The sequence below is a fragment of the Cupressus sempervirens genome, chromosome 7 (assembly GCF_028749045.1).
Source record: "Cupressus sempervirens isolate cs-2001-9-10 chromosome 7, ASM2874904v1, whole genome shotgun sequence".
Classification (NCBI taxonomy): domain Eukaryota; kingdom Viridiplantae; phylum Streptophyta; class Pinopsida; order Cupressales; family Cupressaceae; genus Cupressus; species Cupressus sempervirens.
This window is the reverse complement of record NC_143124.1, coordinates 174884037-174899036: the sequence shown is the minus strand read 5'-3', so window position 1 is coordinate 174899036 and position 15000 is coordinate 174884037.

Here is a 15000-nt window from a genome sequence, read left to right as displayed (position 1 = left end):
TTGGGAGCTAAGGGACCCTGAACCTATGCTACATTTTCTAGAGACATGGGAGAAGTTACTACCATCTTCAGTACTTCATAATTTTCTGGACCATATAGTAATGCCCAAATTAACAGTAATAGTAGATACTTAGGATCCTCATACAGAGAGTGTTCCAATATATGCATTGTTACATCCTTGGCTTCCATTGTTGGGCTAGTGTATGGAGCCTTTATATCCAACCATTCATTATAAGTTGGGGAATGTGCTTCATGTGTGGCATTCAAGTGATGCATTTGCATATGCAATTTTATCACCTTGGAAAACTATATTTGATCCTACTAGCTAGGGACAAATGATTGTTCATTTTATCTTACCTAATATGATGATAGTTCTATAGGAATTTTCAATCAACCCAACTAATCAACAACTAGGTTAATTTAACTAGGTTATGAATCAGGCATGTACAATTCCCATTTATCATGTGGTTGCAATGTTAGAGGCAACATTTTTTTCAAAGTGGCAATAGGTTTTGTATCATTGGCTTTGTTCAAGTCCTAATTTAAATGAAGTAACAAAGTGGTTTTTAGGGTGGAAAGGACTATATAATGAAGAGGATACTTGAAAACTTAAATGTTGAAATGTTGAAATGAAATCTATCAAGGATCAAACACCTATGCTAGAGTTACAACACAATGTGAAGGTGATTTTAGATATAAACAAAAAAAGAAAACATGGCATAAATCATTCCCCATTTTTTTTATATTGTGGAGAGCTACGCACAAAAGAGGGTGGACAGCTCTAAACATTGGTGGAGATTTCATTTCCATGCCCTTGTTATCATGCCCTTATGATCTCTACATTTCATTGTCGTGCCCTTGGTGGAGATTAGAGGAGATCTAAAATTTTGTTGTCGTGCCCTTGTGATCATTGTATTTCATTGTCGTGACCTTGTGATCTCTACATTTCATTGTCATGCCCTTGTTATATCCGTGCCCTTTCTCTATAATTTCATTTCTATGCCATGTCCTTGTGATCTCTTTGCCCTTTACACTACAAATTTTGGGGTCAAGTTGTGATGATAGTGTAATTTGTGGTGAATTCAGGCCCAAATGTAGTAGTTCTCTATGATTTTCTTCAAGGGCAGAAGAGGTACCTATGTAAATATTATTTTATTTTCCTTCTAAACATGTATCTCTTTATATTTCCCCCATCAACTAATTAGAAAAGATCCCCTTTATGTATATGTATGTGTATATATACATAGATGGACACACATATATGTGCGTGTCTATGTATGTCTATATGTATATATAGAGATCTCTTTGTTTATATACATACATATATAGACACATGTGTGTATGTATGTATATATACACATATATACATATACAAAGATCACAAGGGCATGAAAATGAGATGCATAGATACATATATACATACATAACATACATACATGAATACACACATCTGCATATTCAATTTTATCACCTTGGAAAATTGTATTTGATCTTTACTCAATCACCAAGAGATAATATAATTTGTAAGTACATATTTCTGCATACTTAGTTTGATATGAATAGTTTTGATTGAAGTTGTCTAAGGAGAGTGAGTCTACTCATGGTGATAATGGCTCCATGTAGAGGAGAGATACTTATAGAAGATTAGATGTTGTTTATGGATATGGGATGATTTATTTGTGATGCCAATATATCCTCCTCTAGATTGAATTTCTATATCATCAAATTTATAGATACAAATCACTAGACTTGGTCTTTTGAAATGCTATTGGCTACTTGGAATTGTCAAACTTGAATCTTTGAACTATACATTTAGATTGATGAACCAACACTTTGAATCACTAGTTTCATGTTCAAAATCTTTGGCCTTTGAACTTTGGTTTTGATTTGTGGTCCATGGACTATTATGAACCCAAATACACCTAAATGTTCTTGGAGACATCTGAAAGCATCTACATAAATTGATATGAACCATTCAATCTAAATTACATAGTCTTTGAATCTCAGTACTCTAATCCAAGCCAATAGCCTTCGAAACATTGAAACCATTAAACTACCTAGGACACAGAATGTATCAAACATATGATCCTACTTGAACCAAAGGAACCATTTTAAAATGAGTTCAAAACCCAAGCGGGACTAAGATATAAACCTCAAACAAGGGTTGCATGCTATGGTGGGGTATGTATAAGATGGTTATGTGAATGGCTGATATGGAAAGTTGCAAAAAATTAGTGTGTTAGTTGCAAGTAGTTTCATCAATTTGATAAGGGAAGATTTTGACTTTGAAAGTGGGATGATCAAAATTGGCATGTCCATCCTTAAGATAGATGTCTCTATCTTAGAATGGAAAATTACCTAAAATGACAAGCGAAAAAATTATTAAATTTATGGAAAATCATAAGAACATTCACCTACCTATAATATTTTCTAAGGAAAAAATATTATAAAAATATAATTTGGTGCAAAAAGACATGAGCTATGTGGCTCGATGTTGTGGCTATTCCACTATCCAATAGTGGAAACTCTTCATGTTAAATATGAAGATCTTGAAATTAAAAAAATATAACTATCAAAAATCTATATTTGTGTTTTAGTGATAACAAATATAAAATCTCATTTTAAGAAAAACAATAGTCTTAAATGTATATGATTAAATAAAATAAACAAGAGTATTAGCTATTGTTAGAAATAATAGTCCACCAAGATAACTGAGAAAGGGGAGTGGTGAATTAGTTTCCAATTAAAAAAATTTATCAACCTTAATTAATCTTAACCATTCAATAAAAGTAAATAGATGCCATAATACAATGCACATACATAATTACACCAGATTTGTTAGCTAGGGAAACCCTTGATTAGAGGAAAAACCTTGGTGGGAATGATGCAAACAAAGATATACTAATATATGTATTCCTTGGTAGAGGATGGACCCTATTAGGAGTCTATAAACACATTCAGTACATAAGAATCCCTGTTAGGAGATTCCAACCCTATTAGGAGATGTACGAGGTAGAAGGACCAGCTGTCCAAATAGCTTCTGGGGCAAGACCACTGAACTTCACTATCCAACTATTCCCTCAACTATTCCTTGCAAAATAATTGTTCATACTATGCTTTATCCTCTTTCCTCAATCTTGTCAACTAGACCAATCACTGTCAAACCTTGTAAACCAAGTCACAAACCTTGAATCCAAATATCAGGCCTCAGATTTCAAAATAAGACCTCAACAACAAAGTTTTCTCCAACTTCACTGTACTCCTCCTTTCCTTGCATATCAACTTGTTTCTCTTCTATTCCAATCTTCATGCTTCTTGCAACTATTTTTACATAACAAAGGAAAATTTCCTTCCTTTATACTAAATCAATAAAAAAATTCACTTAGTCAGCTATTAAACCTTCTTAAGTAATTATTATAGGAACTCATTAAGAACATGTTATACTTAGCAATAACATTAATCTATCACCTTGTAACTTGAATAACTTTTATACATGTAGTATTATGATGAGAAAACTTAGCCACATCATCTCCAACATGTCTTCTACATGTCTTTAACCTTGCTTCTTAGAATAACAACTCTATCAAGAGATATGACAAGTTTACCAGAACATGCTTCTGTAAACTCTATCTCAGAATAATCTTCAACAAAACTTGCATACGCTTAACATCTTATGAACCCAAGGTTAGCTAAATACATGAGACACTTAGTAGTATCTCTCATTAACCTCACTAGTGAAAGTGCTCAACAATTTTTTTGTACCAACTTGATCTTTACTTTTTTTCTTCTATCAGATACCACAAAAAATTGCTATGTTGACATCAATGACAAACATAGTCAGGAATGTAACATATCATCAAAATAATGTTTCTACAATACTTCCTCATACGAATATCATTAGCATTCATGCTTCCAACAATCTCCCCCTTTGGAATTGATGGAAACATAGATTAAAAAAATCTAGTTCCAAGAATACCAACTATTAAAGACTATTATCCTTTCTTTTCAAATCCTCTTCATCAATCATACATGTGTGTGCTCTTTATAAAAATGATTTTAATGTTGTAATCTCTCCCCCATTGACATCAATTTCAAATGTTTCATCAACCATCTATCACTACAACAAATATATCTGAGTTTCTCAAGTGTCCAAAGACACTATTCAAAACAACATCTATCAAGAGTCCTAGATGACTCTGTCCATCATAGATACTCCCCCACACAAGAAGCATTAGCATTCAATCTAGACAAACAATAGTGACATGTATCACTAGACTGGTGCACTATTGCATCATCTACTATGATGTAGGTAGGGACATAACCCCTAGCATACCTCACAAATACTCAAAAGTCTCTTTGGGAAGAGGCTTGGTGAAAATATCTACAATATTTTCTTTGGTGCTTACATACTCCAATCTAATTTCCTTTTCATCAACTTTCTCTCTCAACATATGATATTTGATATAAATGTGCTTAGTCTTGGAATGCAACACTGGATTCTTACACATATTCACTATGCTTGTGTTATCACAATGTATGACAACAAGTTCACTAAATTCTATCCTTATGTCCTTCAACATCTACTTCATCCAAACAACTTGATTACAATTATTTGATACTACAACATATTTTTCTTCTCCCATACTCTATGAGATATAATCTTACTTCTTGCTTAACCAAGAAACTAATAATCCTCCAAGAAATAATGCTCCACCACTGGTGCTCTTTCTATCATCCATGTTGCCTACCCAATCAACATCAGTATAAGCATATAAAGTAAAATCATTAGATATGTCATACCACAATCTAAACTCTGGTGTCTCCTTCAAATATCTAAATATCATTTTAACTATTGCATGATGTTCTTCTCTAGGATCATCTTGAAATCTTTCAACAACTTCGACTGTAATTTCTATATCCTTCCTTGTGTGAGTTAGATATTGTAATCCTCCAATAATGGATTTGTACTTCTTTTGCTCAAAAATAGGTGTCAAGTCCTTTGTAGATAACTTGTGTCCAATTATCATAGGTGTTTCAACTAGTTTACATGTTTCCAAAACAAACCTTTTGAATAGATCTTTCAAATACTTAGTCTGAGAAATGAAGTTTCCTTCTTTATCCTGCACAATCTATAGTCCTAGGAAGTATTTCATTTCTCCTATCATGCTAATTTCAAATTCCTTCTTCCTTTCTTTTACAAACTTGTCACTTTCATCATCATCTCCTCCAAATATGATATCATCAACAAATATTACCAAAATAATCAATCCATCATCTATTTCTTTCCAGTATAGATTACTATATATCATACCGTTGCTAAATCCATGTTTCGTCAAATGCTTTTCTAACCTTGCATACTAGGATTTGGGTTCTTTTTTTAAGCCATACAATGCTTTCTTTAATATGCATACCATGTCCTTCTCATCTATTAAAGGAAACACTTTAGGCTATTATATGTATACCTCTTCTTCAAGTTCTCCATTTAGAAATGTTGACTTGACATCCATCTCATATAGTTTGAATTTATTATGTGTTCCATAGGCTAATAATAATCTTACTGCTTCAATTCTTTCCATAGGAGCATAGATTTCATCATAGTCTACTACTTATTTCTATGATTACATACCAATATTGTTTTGTTCCTTACAGTTTCACCTTGTTTATTCATCTTGTTCCTAAATACCCATTTTGTTCCTATCACATTCTTGTCTTTTGGTCTAGGGACCAATTCTCCTATCTCATTCTTCACTATCCAATACAATTCTTCTTTCATAGCTTGCTTCCAATAATCATCTTTATATGCCTCATCTGCATTCTTTGGTTCTACTTGAGATATCAGACATAGTTCTTCATTGATTCTTCTTCTTGTCATTACACCTTTATTTATGTTTTGGTTGATATGCTCCAGTGGATGATTCTTTGTCACATTATTACCAGAAGTAGGAGTTGTAATCTTAACTCTTGGCTCAGTTCTAGGTTCTGAACTTTGTTCTTGCCTTTTCTCACCTTCATTGTGCAAATCATTGTTAGTCTCAAAGAATATTTCATCATTCCTTGGTTTAGTAACAACGACATTCTCATCATTAGAATTTTAGTCAACTATTCTTTCTTGCATCTTGAATTTTACATCAACTCTTACACTTGCACTTTCAACAATAGTCTTAGTTCTCAGATTATAACATCTATAAGCTCTAATTTTCAATTAATAACCAAGAAACATACCTTCATCACTTCTAGCATCAAATTTACCAACATCGTCATCTCTTTTGAGAAAATATTTGCCACCAAAAATTTTGAAATACTTGACTATAGGTGAGTGACCAAACCATAGTTCAGAAGGGGTCTTGTTTGTGTCTTTCCTAACCTACACTTTTTTCATAGTGTAAACTATTGTATTCATAACTTCTCTCCAAAATGTCTTGGATACATCATTCTCAGCTAACATAGCTCTTGCTACTTTTGTTACTAACTCATTTCTTCTTTCTACAATGCCATTTTGTTCAGGGGTTCTAGGAGCTAAAATTGTCTTTTGATTCCATTAGTTTCACAAAAATGTTTAACTCATTTGAAGTAAACTTTACTCCTCTATCTAATCTTAAACATTTAATCTTGATACCCAATTCATTCTCAACTCTATTCTTGAATTTCTTGAACTTGCCAAATGCCTCATTTTTTTTAAAGAAATGCAACCCACACCATTCTAGAAAAATCATCAATAATAATCATGAAGTACCTTTCACCATAGAGTCCTTTAGTCTTTGTAGGACCACTAAGATCTATGTGTACAATCTCCAAATTTTTTGTAGTAGTAAACTTCTTACTGGGAAAATAAGTTATGGTATGCATTGCTAGTACACACTCCTTGTAAATTACATTAGTATCCTTTACAATCTTAGGCAAATATTTGATTGCAAATATACTACAAGTTTTTACAATGCTATCAAAGGTGATATGGGATGACCGCAAGAAGTTGGGTCTTAATTTTGCAAAATTGTACTTCTCATAAATAGGTACTTGATTTTTCTAAAATTAGGTACCTGCTTCTAAAATAAGCTTCGAGCACTCGAGCCAAAATTCAAAAATTGTGTACCTAATATTTAAAAGTGGATCAGGTGCCTGAGCCACTCAAATATCGAACACTCGATTGCTTTTACAATCAGGTACCCGATTTCTTTAAAATTGGGTACTTGATTTTTTAAAAATCGGGTACCCAATTTGAAAGACTTTATTAAATCCATTTTTTGGCATTTTTGAAGTCATTTTGATGACTTCAAAAATGGGAGCCTGATTAGAGACGCATACGGCAGCCTGATTTTTAGCCCTACCGACCACCCCCCTGCTGCTAGTTTTCGATATACCAGGTATTTTAATATGTTTTGTACTATCTTACTTTTTTTTTTCAATTTTATGTTTTATATGTATGTTAATTTTTTATTTTTTTTCAGTTTTAATATACATAATATTGTAAATTTACATTGTTAATGAGTAGATGTTTAAATTTTTTTATCTATTAATTAAAATATAGTTTTGTAAATGTATTTAATTTATGTATTTATTACAATGTTGAATTATTAGATTAGATGTAAATTCATTTCTTAAACATGTAATTACAAATAAATATAACCTCAACCTAAATTCATTGTTTAAACTATAATCTCAAACTAACCATATAGTTATGTACAATAAAACCCTAAACATATATAACTAAGTACTTAATCACATAACACCCCACCAAGGGATCCAAACAAAAAACTTAGTATTTAAAATGATTTTACTTAAATTGTATTGTATTTTGTTTCATGGATCAAAAATGGATGATGTAAGTTATTTTATAAGTTTATATTCTTTTAGCATTTCATACCCTGTGACATGTACAGTGGATGATTGTGCATTCCGAATTAATTTGCCAAGTGGCATTCGAAACAAATGTATATATTATTTAAATAGATTGAACTGAAGTAGTTAATATTCTTTCATGTGGATGTGTTATTTATTTTACTTTTAGTACTTATAATTATTTTAAAATGAAATGTAAATGTGTTCATTAAGGAATGCAATCTCTTATGTTTTTTATAAATGTAAATTATTGTATGTATGTTATTGCTTGCTTAGTAAAATTTTTGCTTAGTTCTTTGGATCCCTTGGTTGGGCATCATTTAGGATTAACTATAATGTCAATTTGTATTGAATTTAACTCTAATCATAACCCTTACTATCATCTTAACCTTAATCTTAATTTGCTAAAACCTACACCAGGTAATATATAACTAATTAAATAACTTTCTTATCTTACCTTGAGTACTAATTTGATAAATTTCAAACCCTAAAATTGTAACCTTATTTATGATAAACTAAATTATCCTAGAGGAGGATCATATCTACATCTACATGTCATGTACATGTGAATCTAAAAACATTTGTACATATCTAATTACATCATTTATTGGATAGGAAGGATTTAAAATTTTCATTATATATATTACCCATGCATATCATATCAAAAGAATCATATAGAGATATGTCATTTATGACATGTCCATCATAGATAATAAAAAAGGGTGCTTAGGTAAATTTATATATATAACACTGTTTATTATAAGAAAAGAAAAACACCATATATAGGAGCATCTCATGTACATAAACTAAAAAAATTTACCATGACACATGTAATGAGATGAAATGATATTTGTAAGATTCATCACATATACTATCAATGTATAGGGGTGATATAATCAAAAAATCAAAAAATGAGGGATATCAAAGCATTATATCTTAATATTTAACACTAAAATAAACTAACCCCTGGGTAACTCTAAACCAAATTAAATATATCAAACTAGATTGAAAGGCAACCCTAGTCCTTAACTAATTAATATTACACTTATAAACCAAATTAAATTAAACCATGATCATAAACCTAATTATATATCCCAACTTAATAGTACAAACCTTGAATATAACCTTGAATCCTTTCCCCAACCATTAACCAAATTGAACCCTTACCCTAAGATTGAACCAAGTTAAACGTTGACCTTAAGACTAAACCAAATCACCCTAAACTCAAACTCAATAATATATTCAACACTTTAAAACAAAATTCAAACCTAACTTTTTTGAATTAATGTTGGTTTTTAATCTAAAAGCTCTAACTATAATTCTATATCCAAAACCAAATTTAGCACTTTAAAACTTAATTCAATTTATTAACTCTTCTCCTAATTGAAACCTAAGCATGTAAACCTAATCAAACAGTAAACAAAATTGAACCCTAATCCTAAAACTAATTAAACATTGATATCAAGGTCTCAAAATGATGCATCATAAAAAAATTAGAAGAGACTTGAATGAATCAGGCATCTAATTAAGTAACCCTCCCTCACCATCAAGAGGTGGAGGTGGAACATCAGTGCGAGTAGGAGCCTAGACTACATCCTTGGATGCCTAAGAATATATCTTAAGAAGTGAATAACTTGTCTTTCCACTGGATGCCTAAACGTTTATATCCTAAGTGAGTATTCATCATGTAATATCTAATTAGGAGGGTATTGAAGCACTCTAACACCCCAATTCCTAACTAGATAATTATGTTAGGGTGGACTAATTTCTATTCATCTTGGGTTGGAAGTGCCTAAAATTTTTTTTTTGGAGACTTGAGATTCCCCTATTTGTTTCCTATTTTCTTGTATGGGTAGCCTAAATGTTTATTGCCTTTGCAAAATGGAAGGCCACATAAGAAAATATTTTCTTATTCTATAAAAAGAAATACCCACCCTCTAGTGATATATAGTAAGATCTTTTTCCTAATTTTAGTATCAATTTTTTGGGTTAGAAGATGATGATAGAAAAATGATATAGAAGATAGGGATAAAATGAGAACCATCATTCCTAATGATGATGCATTATTCCTTGATAAACCCATTTCTATCATAAATCAGTACCTCCATCCAAAAAATTAGTATTGAGAAATCCCTAGGTCAAGTAATCAATGGAGGGCTCATAAAATTGATCCCCAAGGGGAGATAAGAATCTCATTAAAAATTAGAGACATGACACTCCTAAATACATATCATACAAAATTCTTGCCAAGGTCTTAGCCTCTAGACTAGAAGATATCCTACCGAAGATCATTAACCCTACATAAAAGTGTTTTGTTAAGGATATTTATACATATTGGAGAACTTGATAACCTATTGGAAGACTTTGGATTGGGAAACATTTCCAAGATAGAGTGTAGGCGTGCTCAAGTAATTGATTATGAAAATGTCTACAAAAGGGTGAAATGGAGTTTCACTATGATGATGTTACAAGCCCAGGATTCCATCCAATATTATGTCAAATGGTGTCCTCTCTTATGATTGCTGTTATGGTTTTAGTAGAGAAATTAATGGGGTTAGATCATAATTTTTAGGACTCTTTAGATCAATTATGAAAGGGTGTCCTCTTGCATCCTCTTTATTTTTTATTGTTGTTGACTCATTACATTATCTCCTTAGAGATAACCAGTTGTCTCTAAAAGTTAGAGGATCTACTCTCCAAATAATTGATAATTATCTGAAGTATAGTTTGTTGATAATATTTGTATTCTTTTTAAGCTAGAAGAGTGCAACACGAGTCATTTAGTGATCAAATTGGACCTATTTTCTTGTATCAGGTAGTAAGATTTATGTCTCTACATCTATCTTATTGGGGCTAAATATTGAGTCCCCTACCTTGTGTAGTAAATATGGTATTGGATGGAGATGTCATAATTAAGTGGTTAGGTACCTAGGGATTCCATTTGTAGTAAAACCTAACATATAAATGAAATGTGTCTTTATATCAATGAGAAAATCTTTGGAAAACTCAACTATTGGAACTCTAATTATCTCACTTTGGTTGGTAGAATTCAAGTATGTTAAAAGATTCTCTCCTCATATTGGGTGTACTTCTCTTATTGCTACTTATAATCATAAATAATTTTTAATCAAATCATAATTCTATCTCTAAGATTTCATTCTAATTGTAACCTTAACTCTCTTCCTAACACCATCTATTATATATCCTATAAACAATAGGACCATAATAAATATTTGAAACCTAAATATAATTTGAACTAAAACCATAATCCTAGGTAAGTTCCTTAACATTAAAGGACCATAATCATTATAATAATCTTAAGCTTAGCCATCATGAAAATTGTTAACATAACAAAATTGTAAACCATAACCTTGCCATAATCTTAACCTTGTTTCATTCTGAAATGAACATATAATCCATAATGAGTTCATACAATCCCCCAGTGTCACAAAATAAGTGTACATGAAAGAAAAATTAGCCTGGTGGCTCCTATTTTGAAAAAAAAGCCTTGAACTAACCTAGATATAGGTTATTTGGAGTATTATTTTATGATTAGACTTAAAAATTTGGTATTTAATGTTTAATTTGACTTAAGTGTTTAACTTTATTTATTTAACTGATATGATTTTAATAAAGATATGCACATTTATATAGATCTAGTTGATAAATTTTAGATTTAATTTTTATTAAATAGTAATTTTGTCATGTTTTATGTTGTTTAAACATATATGCAGATTATATTTGATGGACCCACTGTCACCCCCTCCCCCTCCCACACCCCCGCCTCTACCCCCTCCATCTCCACCTCCACCTCCACCTCCACCTCCACCCACACCTCTACCACCCACCACAAATGAGCTCCATGAGACCATGAGGCATAATCTCAATGACCTCATGCGTGATATAGAGGGTATCTGACATGAGAGGCACCCCACTCACCTACTATGTCATGCAGATAGCATGCGAGGTGTGATTGACTCCATCCATCATTTTGATTCAAACATTGATTCATTTAGATCAGGGAGGGAAAGCATGCATGCCTTCTACTCCAATGGCTTATCATATAGACAGGTTTATAACCTACATATAGGTAAAGGAAATTTTAAACATTATTTTATAAACCCTAAGATGGGTCAAGAAATTAATGAGAAGAAGCCTCACATTTCCATTAGGTGGTGTACACATCCACATATAGCAGCACATTTTTTGGAGTGGTGGTGGATGGTATTTGACCATCTACCACATGCTAACCCTGAGGTGCCCATGTACTTCCTTAGGAATTTATGGGTTGATTTTGAGTTGGGTTTGGAACCCAACTATTTTGATATGAAATAATTTCAAGGGGTTGGTAAAGGGATGCCTCAGGATAGGCCTGGGGAAAAGTTGAGCGATAGAATGAGAAACCACAAGTGAGCTAAGCCCCTTTTACCTCTTCCTATTCTTGTTGTACCTACTCCTCACCATCACCGAGCAATTTTATTTGCTCTTACCCATTTGAGTGCCCTTTCCAGTAATTTAGTATAGCAGTGGATGCAAGTGGTACATGCTCCTCCACTTGGACATGTTTGTACTATATGTGGAGCCATATCCACAGGCCTCTAGAGTGATCCTAATGTAGCACATCATGGCCATTATGCTAAGCATGCAAATTTTGATGATGATGTATACACTGCCCATGGTGATGGTAGTGATGAGATAGATGTGTCATCATTTGTTAACCTCATGCAGTAGCGAGAGCCTGGAGAGAGTCAAGAGCAGTAGGTAAAATTTTAATTTTAGTATAAATATAAAGTACACATAATTATTTACTTTCTACATACATGTGTAATTGTATTAACCATACTAATTTGTGCTTTTCAAATAAAAAAGGATGGATGATATTGTTCCTCCTAGGAGGTAGTATACTCTTTTTTCGAGATATACAGATGTTGGTATCCCTTATACGGTATGCACTTTGAATTACACTGTAAAAATGTACATTCAAACTCAAATTTAATAACATGTTCTCATATGTTCTTTTTATCTAATTTTGTACGGATTTTCCGCATCTACACAGATTGATGTTAGTACGGGTCCTACTCTAGTTACCGCTGAGGCACAGCCTCAAATACATGTGGTATGAACTTTTGATTGAAGACAAATAATTTGTATTATTTTTATGTATGCACATTGTTGTTAACTTATAATCTAAATAATTTTGACTCACATGTATATATATTTTATGTATTTTGATTTTATGAACAGGAGCCATATCATACTCATCCATACAGGCCTCGGTATAGTCTATTTTTGACTCCATCTTATGATTATCATGCTAGCATACTTGTAGACACATCTGTGGGATTGGCTAACACTCAAGTATGATACACACACACACACACACACATACACACACACACACACACACATGTTAAATTTATAGTGTATAAAAAATATAGTGTACAAATTATGTACTTTGTAATTATTCATGTATATTTAATTTTGACTAAACATTTATGTATCCATAATTTTAGGACTATGTCACCATGAGTGTTGTTGAGAGCATAGGACTTAGCCAAATGGGGGTACCTACATTGTCATTTTAGGTTAGTATTGTGATTTATGTACATAATGTAGAGTTCATTATGCTCTAAAATCAAATTTTAAAAATATATGTATTGTAAATTATAGGACCTCACCACTGCTGCATTTGGTAGTTTTAATAGTGCACATCCTCCCATTACTAAGGGACACCCATCTCATGTGGTATTTATTTTATTATGTAGTGAATATTTAATTTATTTGCAAGCTAGATTTTTAAATCCATTTCAATTAAGCATGTACATGATGAGATGTGCCTCATATTACATAGGGTGATCCATCTACCTCATAGGGTGTCTGACATGATGATCCATCTGAGTCCTCTTCACGTGGAGTAAAGAGGACATTCAATCAGATAGATTAGGTCTTGTTGGCACCTGTAGATTGTGTTTTTATGATGTATATTGTTTATGATGTATACACTTTGTGTTAGGACAGTTAAAAGTGTATGTTAGACCATGTATTTTTTCACTTCATAGATCATGTTATGATGTATGTTAGACCTTGTACTATTTTTTTATGACTTCTTATCATGCTTGTGTATGTAGTATATATTATTATGTTTCATCATGTTTTAAGTATATTCAAACCATTTTCTTTATTTTGACATATTTTATTCATGAACATATGACACATTTTGTAATTATATATGCAAGATGGACAATAATTTTAACCATCTATAGAGCATTATTGGATGAATATCACATCAAATTTATGCATTGAGATTCATACAAATAAAATTGACCTGCTAGATTAAAAAATGTATTGATAACATACCTAACAATGTATCATACATGATCTTAATGTGTTGTTTGGTAATGTAAGACTCATTATCATCTAGCAATACCTATTATGTGTTGGTAAACATATGAATACCTATCATAACTTATAATAGACATAATGACTTATTAGGACTCCTATGTCCCCTTAAGACACACATGTATGGATAATGTACCTAACAATGTATCATAAATGATATTAATGTGTTGTTTTGTAATGTAAGAGTCATTATTACCTAATAAGACCTATTATGTGGTAGTAAACATATGAATACCTATCATAACCTATAATAGACATAATGACCTATTAAGACTCCTATGTCCCCTTAAGACACACATGTATGGATAACATACCTAACAATGTATCATAAGTGATATTAATGTGTTGTTTGGTAATGTAAGAGTTATTATTACCTAATAAGACCTATTATGTGGTAGTAAACATATGAATACCTATCATAACCTATAAGAAACATAATGACCTATTAGGACTCCTATGTCCCCTTAAGATACACATGTATGGATAATGTACCTAAAAATGTATCATAAGTGACCTTAATGTGTTGTTTGGTAATGTAAGACTCATTATCATCTATTATGTGCTAGTAAACATATGAATACCTATCATAACTTATAACAGATTTAATGACCTATTAGGACTCTTATGTCCCCTTAAGACACACATGTATGTATAACGTACCTAACAATGTATCATAAGTAATCTTAATGTGTTGTTTGGTAATGTAAGACTCATTATCACCTAATAAGACCTATTATGTGCTAATAAAAATATGAATACCTATCAT